The 15,814-nt window shown below is 40.3% G+C and overlaps 1 protein-coding gene across 3 annotated transcripts in view; it reads left to right on the top strand.

Moving 5' to 3' along the window:
- Positions 1-233: 233 nt before the first annotated feature.
- The window catches only part of ZBTB40 (zinc finger and BTB domain containing 40), a 77,412-nt gene continuing 61,831 nt past the window's right edge, over positions 234-15,814 (top strand). Inside the window, exon 1 of one of the 3 annotated variants that reach the window (XM_030875526.2) lies at positions 234-374. The gene's annotated coding sequence lies outside the window, so the exon portion shown is untranslated. Of the gene's footprint in view, positions 375-1,084; positions 1,330-15,814 lie in introns of those variants that run through there. The other 2 variants (XM_030875506.2, XM_060309854.1) reach the window with 2 other exon arrangements.

Here is a 15,814-nt window from a genome sequence, read left to right as displayed (position 1 = left end):
CTGCCCGGGCGAGGGATGGTAGAAACCCATTAGAACTTTCCTAAGGGAGTGTGGGGAGAAGAAGGAGTGGTCAAGGGTCAGAGGTCAGAGAAGCGGTTAGCAACGGGTTTCTCCCAGCGTGCTAGCATTGGTGGAGAGCGCGCGTCCCGCCCCCGTGAGGCCCGCCCCCCCAGCACGTGACTGTGGCGCGCGGGGCAGGCCGGGTCGCCGCCTCCTTGCTTATATCTCTTCCGCTCCGGCCTTAAAATGGCCGCCTGCTGGCGTCTCTGGCGCTGTTGAATGGAGAAAGCTTTATTGTTCCCTTCGGGCAGGAGTGTTCGTGTCCTTTATGGCGCTGTCAATAAAGAACCGCAGTTTGAATCGGTGCTGAACAGGTAACCATAGAAACGGGGCTGGGACTCAGCGTGGAGACCCCTTTTGCAGCTGTGGCCTAAGAGGCGCCCCGAATGAGGGGCGAACAGAGACCCCTCGGCGTGGCGAAATCCGCTGCGCTCTGCCAAGTCCCGGCCGTCTCTCCCCGCCCCGGGACGTGGAGCCCCGGGGCGGCCTACACCCCGAGCGCAGGCTCCGCTGTCGTCTGTGGCGGGGAGAGGCCACGGGGTCCCGGCCGGGACGCTCGGCCGGGCCTACTCCCCGCTTGGGGCCTGTTCTCCGCCTGGGACCTGCCCTCAACCCTCGTCGCCTGCTACTCGGCGCGATCGGAGGCCACTCCTCGCAGCTGCTTCTCGCACTCTCACCCCTCCTCCCCTCCCGCCAAATCCCGACCCCGGGCCCCAGCAAGTTAGGGTCTTGGGCTAAATCCGCCCCTCACCCTCCCCCGTTTTTGTCAGCCGGGAGCTAAGAAGGTTTTACATTTTTTTTAATGGCTGTGAAGAATATTTCACATAATTTGTGACAGTTGTATGAAATCAGATTCTCATGTCCGTAAATGAAGTTTTATTGGAACACAGCCGTGTTCATGGTTTATGTATTGCCTACGGCTGTTTTCCTTCTACAAGAGCAAAGTTGAGTAGTTGCAACAGATATCTGATGGCTTTGATCCCTTGGCGCACGAAGCCGAAAATGCTTTTGGCCTTTCACAGAAAAACTGTGGCGGCCCCAGCTCTAGACACAAGTAGACCGGGTCAGTGTTGTCCTTCAGGGATTCCTCAGGTCCCTTCTCACGGAGTGGGAAACTCGAGTTACAACTGCCCTATGCACCCAGAGCTCTTTATTTGACCAACCACTCTGGCTTCCATTACCTTTTCTGGTCTTATTGGTGTATTATTCAAAATGGAATTGTTTCTTCTACTTTGAATAACAATAATACCATTCTACCGAGCGCCTACGGTAAGCCAGTTGCTTATTTATATTCATACACAGCTTTTTTGTACCAATAACTTTTTAGAAGTGTCCGTGTCTGTTTTGCGTAAGAGGAGGAAGCCCAGGTTCTGAGAGGTTAAGCTGTCTAAGACTGTAATAGATTATAGGTCTGGCAAATTGAGCCCTTCCCTGGGAGCGCCCTGCCTGGGGACCCATGTCGTTCTGCTTGGACTTCATTCTTTCACATCTCTCAAACTGGGACTATTGGTTCTTCCTTGGAATCGAATCCAAATCTTTGTATGGCTTGTGGAGATTTAATTACAGCCTCAACTGAAAATTTTCTCTACTTGGCTAAATCATCAAACTTCTGCCACACCCCACTTCCTAATTTAGACGCTTTTATTTTTTATTTTTAACATCTTTATTGGAGTATAATTGCTTTACAATGGTGTGTTAGTTTCTGCTGTATCACAAAGTGAATCAGCTCTACGTATACATATGTCCCCATATCTCCTCCCTTTTGCATCTCCCTCCCACCCTCCGTATCCCACCCCTCTAGGTGGTCACAAAGCACCGAGCTGATCTCCCTGTGCTATGTGGCTGCTTCCCACTAGCTGTCTGTTTTACATTTGGTAGTGTATATATGTCCATGCCACTCTCTCACTTCGTCCCAGCTTACTCTTCCCCCTCCCGTGTCCTCAAGTCTGTTCTCTACATCTGCATCTTTATTCCTGTCCTGCCCCTAGGTTCTTCAGAACCATTTTTTTTTTACATTCCATATATATGGGTTAGCATACGGTATTTGTTTTTCTCTTTCTGACTTACTTCACTCTGTATGACAGACTCTAGGTCCATCCACCTCACTACAAATAGTTCAATTTCATTTCTTTTTATGGCTGAGTAATATTCCATTGTATATATGTGCCATATCTTTTTTATCCATTCATCTGTCTATGGACACTTAGGTTGCTTCCATGTCCTGGTTATTGTAAATAGTGCTGCAGTGAACATTGTGGTACATGACCACAGTGTTTTGAATTATGGTTTTCTCAGGGTATATGCCCAGCAGTGGGATTGCTGGGTCATATGGTAGTTCTGTTTTTAATTTTTTAAGAAACCTCCATACGGTTCTCCATAGTGGCTGTATCAATTTACATTCCCACCAACAGTGCAAGAGGGTTCCCTTTTCTCCACACCCTCTCCAGCATTTATTGTTTGTAGATGTTTTGATGATGGCCATTCTGACCGGTGTGAGGTGATACATCATTGTAGTTTTGATTTGCATTTCTCTAATGATTAGTGATGTTGAGCATCCTTTCATGTGTTTGTTGGCAATCTGTATATCTTCTTCGGAGACATGTCTGTTTAGTAGACATTGTTCTTTTATAAGAGTTGTTCCCAAACCTAACTATTCGTCACTAGTTTAACTAACAAATAGATTCAGAACACCCATGCTTGCCTGCATACATTTGTTAATCATTCAGTATTTGTCGAGCACCTAGAACATACTAGCAATGATTCAAATCCCTGAAAGTACAGTGGTGAACAAGATCAACGTAATCTCTGCCCTTCCATGGAATTTAAATTCTGTAGGGGCTTGGACAGGTGGCATACAGGTAAACAAAGATAATTTCATATATAGCTGTCATTGCATCATAATAAAATCAGTAGTTAATATTTATTGAGTGACTCCTGTGTGCTAAGGACTTCACTATGTGCGTTATTTCCATGGCTTATCTTTTAATCCTCACACCAACACTATGACATAGGTAGTATTAATATTCCCATTTTAAAGATGAGGAAACAGAGTCAGGAGAGATGACCTTGGTCATAGCTAATGCATAAGGGAGCTGCGATCTGAACCTAAACTGATCACACTAACCACCCTGAATTATTCCATCTGTTTGTTATCTTTCCTGCTAACTTGGGAGGTCTTGAAGGGCAGGGACCACACTTCACCTCTTCTTGTATCAGCTGCTAGCCAGTGCCCACACCCTGGTATTTGGTAAATAGTAAATAAATCCAGGCCATTCACTGAACAAATATTTGAGTGTCTGCTATTTACCAGGCACCACTGTGGCTATGATTATCAGGGTGAAACATGGACCCAAAACCGAGTGTCTTAACACAGTAAAGAGGTACCAAAGTTACTCCAGATTGTGGCAACTGCTATAAAGCAAACAAAACAGTGTTGACCTGGGAGACCACCTATTATTACCAGGATAGTCCCCAAAGACCTCTCTTCTGGGTAGTTTAAGCTGAAACTTGTTGCGTGACCAGGATCCAGTCCAAAGGAAGGGAAAGGGGAGAGAATTAGAGAGGAAGAACTTTTCGGTAGGTTCAGAGACTGTGAGATGGCAAGAACTTGGAGAGTTACAGAAGAAAGAAGCCAGTGAATGTGTTGTGTTTCACAGTCTTGTGCTCTGAGTCCCGGCCCTGTACCCAGCTTTATTGCTGATAGAGCTGCATGGTCTTGGGCCAGTTACAGGTTATTGTCTAAGTTGTCAAATGTGGATAATGTTACCTTCTCAAAGGATTGTTGTGTGTTTTCTTTTTGTTACACACATATTGCTTAATTCCAATTAGAGAAAACTAACCAAATTTGACCCCAAATGGAAACTTACTTAAAGTGATAAATAATAACAAAAATTCAGAAGTATGTTATAGATGAGGGTGTGTGTGGGGTGTGTGTGTGCATGGGTATGTGTGTGTGTGTTTCTGTCTTTGGGGGGAGGAGAACAGATCTTATTTTTTTTCTTTATGTTTTTTTAAGAGAGGATCTTTTCCAATTAGGATTTAATTTTTTAAACAAAATTATACAACTGTCTGTGGAGAGCGTTTTTCATCATTTTAGTGTTTTAAGCTTGAAACTATTTGTATTCCTTCATTCTAAGAAAATGATAGGCTTCTTCTAGTTGGTAGTAATTTTAGAATTGGTTTGCAAATGATTTGGGGTTTTCTCTAAAAGTTTTCAAAATAATGTTGCATACTTTAAGCAGAATGTTGAATGCTTTAAAGCTGGTAGACTTTTTGAATAGGTAAAAATAAATGATGATGTTTGGGTTCATGAACATGAAAAATTACAGAGGCAGTAATAAATTGAGCAAACCATATAGGAAGATCAGCAATGTCAAGTTTTGTTTTAAACTGTATCCAGTAACCATATTGCACGTGTCATCAGAAGATGTAATCCAGCCCAGCAAATGGAGCAAGGAACTGGATGGAGAGTGGCATGTTAATGCAATGTTAACCAACAAGCCCTGAATTAAATTGCTATTTTAGATTTGGGTGGGGCCTTCACATTTAAAGTATTGCAGTTTTACTCTGTGATTTGGGTCTGTTGGATTCCAGTAAAGAGTAGGTGGTAACACTAGCTTTGAAGGATAATATAAAACTGCAGGAAGAGCCAGGGCATACCAATTTGTTTTTCAGTCTATTTTATTTCAGTTCAAAGCATCATTGCAGACAGGCAGCACAGGGAAACAAGCCACACTTTGGCAATACTCACCTGCTTTTGGAGATTGAGGAAGACTGGGTATAACCAAAGTGTGGCTTATTTTCCTGTACTATCTATCTGCAAAGGTGCTTTGAACTGAAATAAAACAGATTGAAAAACAAATTGGTGTGCCCTGTTGCCTCATACTGAGTATTTACATTACCCTTCTGGAGTACTGCCTGTACCAGCACCCTGGGGGGAAGCGGTGACCCTTCAGCCTCTTTCAACTCTTCAAGAGAGTGAGCTCTTTGATTTTCACAAGGAAACTGGATTGGGATATATTGTTTTCTGGATCTCCAATAGCCTGCCTTCTAAAGCCATCATCTTGATAATGTGGAGAAAGCAAGCTATAACCTATAGAGGAAAGAATTAAATATTAAGGGCATTTAAATTCAGAGATGAGGTTGTCACTTTCTTTAAGTCATGCAGAGGGTGCGATATTTCATTTGCAGAGAGTGTGCAGTTGTAAGACTCCTACAGCTCTCAAGGGAGAGAAAGGTAGGGAAAGAAAGCTATCTTTCCTTACATTTCCCTAATGTTGTTATTTAACTCCATATCCTCAAAATCATGACATCAAGTATTTCATTTCCATAGATAAAGTAAATATGTTATTGCTGATCCACATTAGGTTGTTAATCTGGGGTAAATGGTCAAGTTGCAAGGGATCCATGAATCCTTTGAATTTGCCTGCAGATTTGTGTGAATGCCATTTTTTTTTCTGGGAAGAGAGCCCATTACAGGCATAGCTTGGAGATATGGTGGGTTCAGTTCCAGACCACTGCAGTAAAGTGAGTATTGTAATAAAGCGAGTCACATAGAAAATACTTTATTGCTAAAAAATGCTAACCATCATCTGACAATGCATGGTTGCCACAAACCTTTAATTTGTAAAAACTGTGCACTATCTTCAAAGCACAATAAAATGAGGTGTGCTTGTACTGTAGTCAGGTCTCAGAGGGGTCCTTGACCCTTCAAAAGGTACTGAGCCAACAATGAACATGTAACACCACTGAACCGAAACAGTGAGGAGAATCCCCCTAAAACTAGTACTTTCTATTGTTCTGGGACTTTGACCTCAAAGATGTAAAGTAAAAGTGTCTTTTCTTGCTTTGTTTCCTGTCTAAGCTGGTCAAACATAGTTGAATGTTTGTGTATAATATAGGCATTCACCCAATGAGGTGCTTCAGGGATACCTTAGAGATCATTGTCATTATTTTACGTGAGACTGGTGAAATGGGGACGTGTTGTCTCGACAACCTGGTTAGCAGATGAACGTATTTGTTTCTTCTGACAGGTGAAAGGAAGAGTAGTAGAAGCCCAGTACTTTGGCTCTAGGCATCAACTTTTTGCAGATGGAGTCAGTTCCTCAGGGTTAGGAAAGTAGGGTTAAAAAGGAGAGAGGAGGAGAGGGATAGATTCAAGGAAGCAGAGACAGGAGGCAAGGATGCTTCCCCTGCATTTGTCCTGGAGACCCTCTGTATCTGTGACAGTAGAGCTGCTATTTTGAAACCAAACTTATCTCAGAACTTGTCTAATATTAGGACCTCTGAAAAAGTCAGTTCGTGATGTAATTTCTGGTTTTATTAGTACCTGAAAGGGAAAAAAAAAAAAAAAAGGAAGGAAGTATCTTTTAAATCTTCATGTTAGAATATTTTGTGAAAATGGGACCTCAGTAGAAAATGGCTTAGGCCAGAGTTTGGCCCGTGTTGTGTTTACCAATTAGTTGCTTACATTTAAACATTTTACATCTGTCAGACCCCTGAAGGTGTTTGCATGAGTGACTTCTGCTATAAGCTCTAGAATCTGGTTCTGGGACATACAATAGGGCATGTTTTATGAAGGAAAGGGCCCAACTAGGTTGAGGGAGGTTAGAAACAAAGGATTGTAAGTGTGGATAATAGCTTTTGAGGCTCCAAGTACTGTTACTGTTACAAGTACTGGTTAGTTGACTTATTTTTTTAATATAAAAAACAAAAATGAACAGTATATGATTCTATTTCTGACTTTGAGAAAATTTTACAAGAGGTAATCTAACTCTGCAGTTTCATCTGTTTCTCAGCTTTCTAGGACTGTGGCCTGACAGTTGGGTCTTCCTTCTTGACTCCCTTGGCTCCCTGCCCCCACGAGGGGCTCTGGCAGCAGTGAACTTAGCAGTTTTCTTCCATATGGTACTTCTCTTGGGTTCCTGGTCTCAGTGGATGGCACCACGGAGCTGCCAGAGGCAGAAACCCAGGAGTCATCCAGTGTTCTTCCCCTTCTCTCAACTCTCCACCCCCTTCCACTCTCCACCCACAAATGGCACACATTTTTTAGACTGCAAGCCTGTTGATGTCCCCTTTCTCTTTGGGCTAAAGCCGCTGTAATCTCTTGTCTTCGATTACTGCGGCAGCAGTCTGTAGCTGGCCAGCCAGCTTTCCACCTTTGTTCCAATCCAATCTATTTTGTACATTGTTGCCAGTGATCTTTGTAAAGCACAGATCGGAACACGTTACTCTCCAGGCTAAAACTCCAAGATGGCTTGCCTGCCCTCTGTGTGGTTCCTTGGCATGGCTTGGGCTGCCCTCAAGCCCTGGCTGTGCCCACCTCAAGCCTCAACTCTTAGCGCTTTCTCCACTCCCTCTTACCCTTCTACTTGAGCGTCAGTCATTAACACTCAATGGACAACATGGAACTTCACCCTTCCTGGACTATGGGCCATGCTCTGGGGCTTTCGGGCTGTTCCTTCTCTCTGGATTTCCCTGGCCATGTTATTAACCCGGCAAGTAGCAATGCTGCTGTCTGTCCTGACCATTAGATTACTGAATGTTGTTTTAGTTTTCTTTGTGGTTCCTTTTGTCCTTAGAATATATGCTATTTGAGTTGTATAGTCAAACATTGTCCTAAAAGTCACTTCATGTAATTATTTTCTCTATGTGGTATGCCACCAACTTGATAAACAGACCCATTTGTTTTAAAACTTAAGAATTGATTATAAAAATCTAATTTTGTTTTTTTAACTATGAAAACCATTTACATGGTTCCAAAATCAAAACTATACAGCAAGGTATATTCATAGAAGTTTTTATTTCATGCCTGACCCTTCTTTTCTGTTTCTCTTGAGTCTTGATGCTAGAGTTTTGGAGTTTTGTCAGTCTGTTAGGTAAGAAATAATATTTCAGTATAGTTTAATTTTGTTTTCTCCTTTTATGAGTTACAGAATATCTGCCCAATGTCTGTGGTATAAGTTACAAAAATATTTTTTCCAGGTTGTCACATGTCTGACTTTACATATGTAGTGTTATTGCTATACAAAAGTTTTACATCTTTACATAGTCATAATGATCAGTCTTTCAGTGTATTGCTTTAGATTTTGAGTCAGAGTTAGGAAGTTTGCGCCACTCTCAATTTATGAGGAATTCATTAATGTTTTCTTCTAGTACATATATGGTTTCACTTTTTTTTTCTTTTTTTTCCTTTTTTTTTAGTATCTAAGACTCAGATCCATTTGGAATTTATCTTGGCATTTGGTTTGAGGAAGGATCCAATTTTATCTTTTTTCCAATGAATGGCCAGCCAGGTGTCCCAGCACTACTTATTAAAAGCTCTTATCTTTGCTCCACTGATTTGAGATGCTGTCTTTAGCAGATACTAAACTCTTATGTGCATTTGGGTTTCCTACTGGATTTTGTTTTGTTCCATTGATTGTCAATTCATATGCCATTGCAAAACTATCTTAATTTTAGAGGCTTTGTAATTTGTTTTACTGTCTGGAGGGGCTAGTTTTTTCATATTGCTCCTTTTCAGAGTTTTCCTCACTGTTTTGCTTGTTTATTCTGCCATATGAGCTTTGTAATAAATTTGTCTAATTTCCGGATGAAACAACTTGATGGTATTTTTATTGAGATTATGCTAAATTTATAAATTAGCTTAGGGAGAACTGACATCTTCATGATGTTGAATATTTCTATCCAAGATCATGGTCTGTCTTTCCATTTGCTCAAGGCTACTTTTGTGATTTTTCAAGAGTATTTTGTGTTTTTCCTTATATAAAGTTTGTTTGCTTCTTGCTCAGTTTATTAGACTTTCATTCTTAACTTTTTAAAAAAATAAATAATTCCTTTAAGAATCCCTCCAGAACTTCTCAGAGAAGTTATATACACCTACGTACTCAAAAATTTTTACATATCGTTTCTGGTGGTTCATAGATACCCTCCTCCAAAAGCCCATCCCATTATATTGTCCCCTCAAAACCCCTTCTGTTGTCTGTCTTCCTCTCTTTCCCATTCTCAATACCTAGCTCTGTGTCCTGCATACTGTAGGCAGTCAGTACATATTTGTTGAATGGAATGAATAAAGCAGTAAGGGGAAAAAGTGAATAAAAGAGTGAGAAACCTATAAGAGTATATTTGGGAAGGTTTTCCTTGCACAGTTGTTCCTCAGTTTGAAGTCTGTAGCCTTAATTCACTGGTTCATAGCATTTTGCTCTCCTCCTTATCCCCATCCCAGAACTTAAAAAAATACCATGTTGATAATAATAGTTAGCATTTAATGAACACCTAAAAAGTGCCACGCAGTGTACTAAGTGTTTTACACAATTTCTTGTAATCCTCACAGCAACTAAGCAATAGATACTATTATCCCCATTTAAAAAATTGTTATGGAAATTTCAAACATAAAAGTGAGAATAGCATTATGAGCTCCCATATACATGTTCACTCATTTTGCACTTGAGAAAACAGGTTTTGAAAGATTAAGTAACTCAAGGTTACAGAGCTAAAGTCAGGTGTAGAACCCAACTCTTTTTAGCTCCTTATTAAGATTGTTTTTAAAATTTTAAACTCCAGCTGGCCAGGGAAAAGCAGAAGCAAGGGAGATGGTCAAGAGCTACTCTTCTAAACTGTAACTGGTAGTAGTAGTATATTAGTCTTCCCTTCTAATTCACGTCACAAATATTTCCCTCACTTCTACTGTTTGCAAACAGTAAGCCCTCCTCTCTCTCTCCCTCTTTATTGCTTCTCTTATGTCCTCTGCTTTTGCTCTGCCTTCTCTTTATCTTAGAGTTTTGTTAGTGCAATCTGATCTTAGTTCATTTTTAAAGGCCTGTCACTGTTTTGAGTACCCAGCTCCTAACATGATGTTGGGAACGTAGTAAGAACTTATAAATTTAAACAACAGTGGAACTTGCTGCTCTTATTCATTTAGCCCGTAGGTTTGCTACGGTACTATAACTTCTGAATGACGCTCAGAAGCCCTGGCAGTCATTAAATTTGACCACCTAGACACAAGCTGCTCTTATAGCTGGTACTCTGCTGTCAACTGCCCTCAGTTCCAGTCAGATTTAAACCAGAGGGAGACTTTCTAAGGTCAAAGTCCAAGACAGCAGAATAATTGGCCCCTAAAGTTCCGGATTTTTTTTTTCCTGGGCAGCAGAAAATGAAGTTTTCCATGTATTTCTTTGAACATTTTTGAGCAAATACTATGGAGCCCCATAGGCTCTTTCCAAACGTTAAAGACAATAGAGAAGTTATCCTCTTTTGCTTTTTTTTTTTGGATGTTAGTTCCTTAAGTTAACCCTCTTGTCATAATCCCTGCTGATGGATGGGAGAAAGATAGAGATGAAAATAATTCCCACTTCTTCAAAGGCAAGAGAAAAAGCTTACAGTACTAAGGGGAGAGGAGAATGGAGTTCATGTATGAAATATACACAGAAGTGTCCTGAAGGCTGGGTGATCTGAGTAGGGTAATAGGACAGTCTCACAGGAAGTTGGGGCTCCATAGACTCTTCAGTGCTTCTGCTGCTTAACTACAATGTAGAAGAAAAGAAGGATTTTAAGCTGAAAGTGGTCTCTTCTTCCCAGCTGTGCCATAAACTCCTTGAGAGCAGGGAGTATGCTGATTTCTTCTCTGTGTAGTTCCAAGCCAGTTAAGGCCATTTGGCTGAGCTCAGTAAAGATCTGCTGGACAGACAAGCATACACTGTCCACTGACTAGGCTGGGAAATGGGTCTTGGAGGTTTGCTGGGACGGCATGGGCTCCACATCCCCCAGTGGCACTATTACCAGCTGTATGGCCTTGGACAAGTCAGGGGGCCAGAGTAATGTGTGTATGCTGCCTCATATAGCGGGGAATAAGTAGGCTCTAAATCAAGGTCATGTTCTTCCTTTAAAACTACCTCATTTACTGTGTATCTTTGCACTGCCTCTGAACAGAGAAGTTACCAAAAAAGTAGGAGAACGACTCAAGGATCAAGCGCTTCACTGCTTTTTAAATTCTTGAGCTTGGGCAATATCCAGTGGTAAAGGTCCGGCTCCAGAGTCAGACAGCATGGGTTCATTTACTGACTCTACTGCTCACTGGCTTTATGATTTGGGGCAAGTCATTTAATCTCTCTAGGTCTCCACTTTCTCAGTTAAAGTGGAGTTAATAATAGTAACTACCTCCCAGGTTTTGCAAAAATTATATAAGAGCACCCATGCAAAATGCTTGTCACAGTGTCGGGGATATAATAAATCTTCATAAAATGTTAGCTCCCATTGTTAGGTTGCTACCGTAACTCTTCCAAACTATGTCTTTCTTTTCCCCCTTGCCATAATGTCTTCCTCATTGCTTTCCTCTTAAAAAATATATATCTGAGTCATAGTTAACAGAAGAGTCTGATTTCTGTTATTAGTGAACTGGAAGATCTTAAAACACTTCTCAGGGCCTCAGTTTCTTCATCTACAAATAAGGGAATTGGAGCAGGTGATTTCGAAAGTTCTTTGTATCTCCTATTAATTTCAGTGAGTTAAAGGCTTTGTGTGAAATCTCTCAGATTATATAATCCAGCATGCTGTTATGAGAGGCCTAACCCTCTCCCTTTCCTAGCTTGACTCAGCTGTGAAACTTGCAATGTGATTGTCTATAAATTCTTTTTAAAGAATTATATAATATTTGACATACAATATATAGAAGATATATATGTAACTTATATAAGTGATGAGGCAGAGTGATTAAAAACAAGTATATCGGACTTCCCTGGTGGTCAGTGGTTAAGAATCCGCCTGCCAATGCAGGGAACATGGGTTCGATCCCTGATCCAGGAAGATCCCACATGCTGCAGAGCAGCTAAGCCTGTGTGCCACAACTACTGAGCCTGTGCTCTAGAGCCCGCGAGCCCGTGTGCCACAACTACTGAAGGCCACGCACCTAGATCCCGTGCTCCACAATGAGAAGCCGCTGCAATGAGAAGCCTGCGCACCGCAACAAAAAGTAGTCCCCACTCGCTGCAACTAGAGAAAGGCTATGTGCAGCAACGAAGACCCGACACAGTCATAAATAAATAAATATTTTAAAAAACGAAAAACAGTATATCTGTGAACTGATCACCAGCCAAAAACTGTAAAAACAAGTATTTTGGCAGGTGTATTTTTATGCTTCCTTTTAACATTTAATGAATATTTACAATGTTATAGGAAATGCCCTTCATGTGCATTGACTTACTAACAGAGACTTATTAATGCTTACAGCTACCCCATGAGATAAAACTAATATTATCCCCATTTTACATATTAGGAAACTGAGGCCCAGAGAGTTAAGCAACTTGCCTCAAGTTGTATAGCTGGTAAGAGAGGCAGAGCTGTGATTCACCCGCGGGCGAGCTGTCTCTACAGCCTGTGCCCTAAACCTTTACTGTTAAACACACAGCCTCCGAAGTCACAAGGCCTGTTTTGGTATTCTTCAGTTGCTTGAGCTCTTTACTTTTACATTAGATGGGTATCTTTGATTTTGGAATTTGCTACTGTGTGGTTGAGATTTATTCCCCCGTGAAGAAAAGTGTATTATCATAATCAGATTGGTGAAAACGCAGAACTCATCCACATTTTCAGGTCAGGACAAAAGTGTCAGTGATGAAGCCAAGGGTCTTTTGTAACACCTAAGAGGTTGAATGTGAAAGCACTGAAGTGATGATTGCTTGTTGAGAGTCTTGACTGCAGGATGGAAGAGTCGGCATTAGGTGTAATGCAGTCACAATCCCCAGCCACTCATTAGATGAATATGTTGCTCAGGAGATTTTGCAGTTTGGCCTGTGAAGAGTCATCGTTGATGAACTACTGGATCAGAGCAGCATGGCCCGGAAAGGCAGGGGAAAGGCAGATAAGTCTCTCAAAGCCTCCTTCCATTATAATAGCCTTGAAAAATTGCTTGTTTCTATGAATTAGACAAAAGATAAGAGGACACAAGCAGTTTGTTATGCCAAACAGTTTGATGTTTTGCCTCATTGTTTTGAACACCTCAAAAGAAGAGTTTCGTTAGAGATTGAGAGAATCTGGAAAAAGAAATTAGTTGAATGTAATAGTTATTATAGGCTTATCAAGAATCAGATGCTAGCTGCCAGTTTTGAGACGTGAAAAACAACCTTTCTAGTGGTCCTTAATCTCCTGTCTCTACCTCCTTGAGAATATGGTGGTGAGGTAGTGGTAGTGATGATCATGATGACGATGACGCTGATGCTGATGCTGGCAGCTAGCAGATAATCAGTTTATTGAGCACTTGCTGTGTCCCCAGCATATAATGCTGGTGCTTTAGCTGTGTTAATTCATTTAATCTTCCAACAACCCAGTGAGAGAGGTACTATTATTACCCCTATTTTGTAGATGAGGAAACTATGCCCCATGGAGTTTAGGCGATTTTTTCCAAGGTCACACTTTGTGATTGGGCATTCAAACTTCACACTCAGGTAGTCTGGCTCTAGCTCCGGCCTTTAACCACTGAGCTACACTGCTGCTCATGACCTGTCTCCCAGAAAGTGTGCAGTTGAATAACACTGTGTGTCCAGTAATTTAAAGAGCATTATAGATGCCTCTTCCCCTTCCCAGTCCATGGACTTGGGTTCAGACCCCACCCTGGAGTTATGTAAATTCCTTGTGGGCAGAGATTATATCTTATTTAACTTTGCTTGGTAGGAGCTAAATAAATGTCTTATGAGTGTATAGTATGTTGGAAATGACACTAGCTTTGAAGCCAGACAAACCTACCTGGGTTTTTTAATTTGCAGGTTATAAAAATAATGCATGTTTACTGTAGAAAAAATTTGAAATATATGAAGAAGAAAATAAGTCCCCCATAGTGATACTACCTAGGGATAACCACTATTAGCATTTTAATATATTTTCTGTCTTTTTCAATGCAAATGTATATATGCATGTACATATATTTTTAAACCAAGTTGGAATTATATATACAGTTGCATCCTGTGTTTAGTATGTTGAGAGCATTTCACCACATTATTAAAAATCTTCAAGAGCCTAATTAAAAATTTTTTATTTAGATATAATTCACATACTATACAATTTACTGTTTTAAAGTGTACAATTCAAAGTCTGTGTAACTATCACCACTTTCTAATTCTAGATCATTTTCATCACTCCAAAAAAATACCCCATACTCATTAGCATTCACTCGCCAGTCCTCCTCCCAACCTCTAGCAATCACTAAGCTTTCTGTCTCTATGGATTTGCCTATTCTAGACATTTTATATAAAGGGGATCATACCCTATGTGGCCTTTTGTGTCTGGCTTCAACTTAGCATGTTTTCAAGGTATACCCGTGTTTGTAGCACTATCATTATTCCATTCCTTTTTATGACTGAATAATATTCCATTGTATGGATAAACACAATTTTACTTGTCCATTTATCAGTTGATGGCTGCTTGAGTTGTTTCCACTTTTTGGCTGTTATGTATAATGCTGCAGTGAACACTAGTGTACAAGTTTTTGTGTAGACATATGTTTTCATTTCTCTTGGGTATATACCTAGGAGGGGAATTGCTGGGTCTGTATTTAACTTTTTGAGGAACTGACAAACTATTTTTCACAGTGGGGCTACCATTTTACATTCCCACCAGCGACGTATAGGATTTCCAGTTTCTCCACATCCTCAGCAATGCTTGTATTTTTTGTTTGTTTGTTTGTTTTATTATAGCATCCTAGTAGGTGTGGAGTGATATCTCATTGTGGTTTTGATCTGCATTTCCCCAGTGACTACTGATGTTGAGCATTTTTCATGTGCTTATTTGCCATTTTTTATATCTTCTTTGGAGAGATATCTGTGCAGATCCTTTGCCCATTTTAAAATGGGCATATTTGTCCTTTTATTGTTGAGTTGTAAGAGTTCTGAATACCTTATATTCTGATACACTGTGTTTACATATTCTGGATACCAGACCCTTATCAGATATATGATTTGTGAATATTTGTACCCATTTTGTGGATTGTCTTTTTACTTTCATGATAGTGTCCCTTGATACACAGAAGTTTTTAAATTTGATGAAGTCCAACTTATTTTTTTTTTCCTTTGGTTATTTGTGCTGTAGGTACCATATAAAGAGCCTGATTTTTAATGGCTACATGATATTCTATAATATGTCCGTATACCATGTTTACTTTAAAAATCTCATATTATACATCTAAGTTTCCAGTTTTTTACCATTAAATCTATTGCTCTGAATACAGTGTGCATAAATATTTTATTATATCTCTAATTATTATCTCTTTATAGATAGATACTTAGAAGTGGGTCTAAAGGAATAAACATTAACAATTTTTTTCTTCTAATATCATAGGATTCTCATTCTTTTTTTAATTTGTAATTATACAACTGATATATATTACAGATACATTCTGTAAAACACATCCTGGTAAAACATTCAAACAGGGCACGTAAAGTATATCCTCCTCAATCCCCCCAAATTCTCATGTCCCTCTCCAAGGACATTTTTTATAGCTCTACATGAGCAGATTATTTACTAGATTACTTCCCTGAATGATTTTTACCAGTGTACACTCCCATCAGCACTGTGCAGTGTCAAAGACAGATGCACCAGGCCACCACTGAATGTTGAGAGATGTAGTCTCTTCTGTGATTCCTAAAAGGCTTTCTGATCATACTTGACCTTGCTGCTGGAATTTTTTCACAGATGACTGCAGAGAGTAGGCACATTTCACTAATAAATGAACTAATAAATTGACTTTCTGATTTATATTTCTTCTCTTAAACAA

The sequence above is a fragment of the Globicephala melas genome, chromosome 1 (assembly GCF_963455315.2).
Source record: "Globicephala melas chromosome 1, mGloMel1.2, whole genome shotgun sequence".
Taxonomy (NCBI): Eukaryota; Metazoa; Chordata; class Mammalia; order Artiodactyla; family Delphinidae; genus Globicephala; species Globicephala melas.
This window is presented reverse-complemented; position numbering and strand designations above follow the sequence as displayed.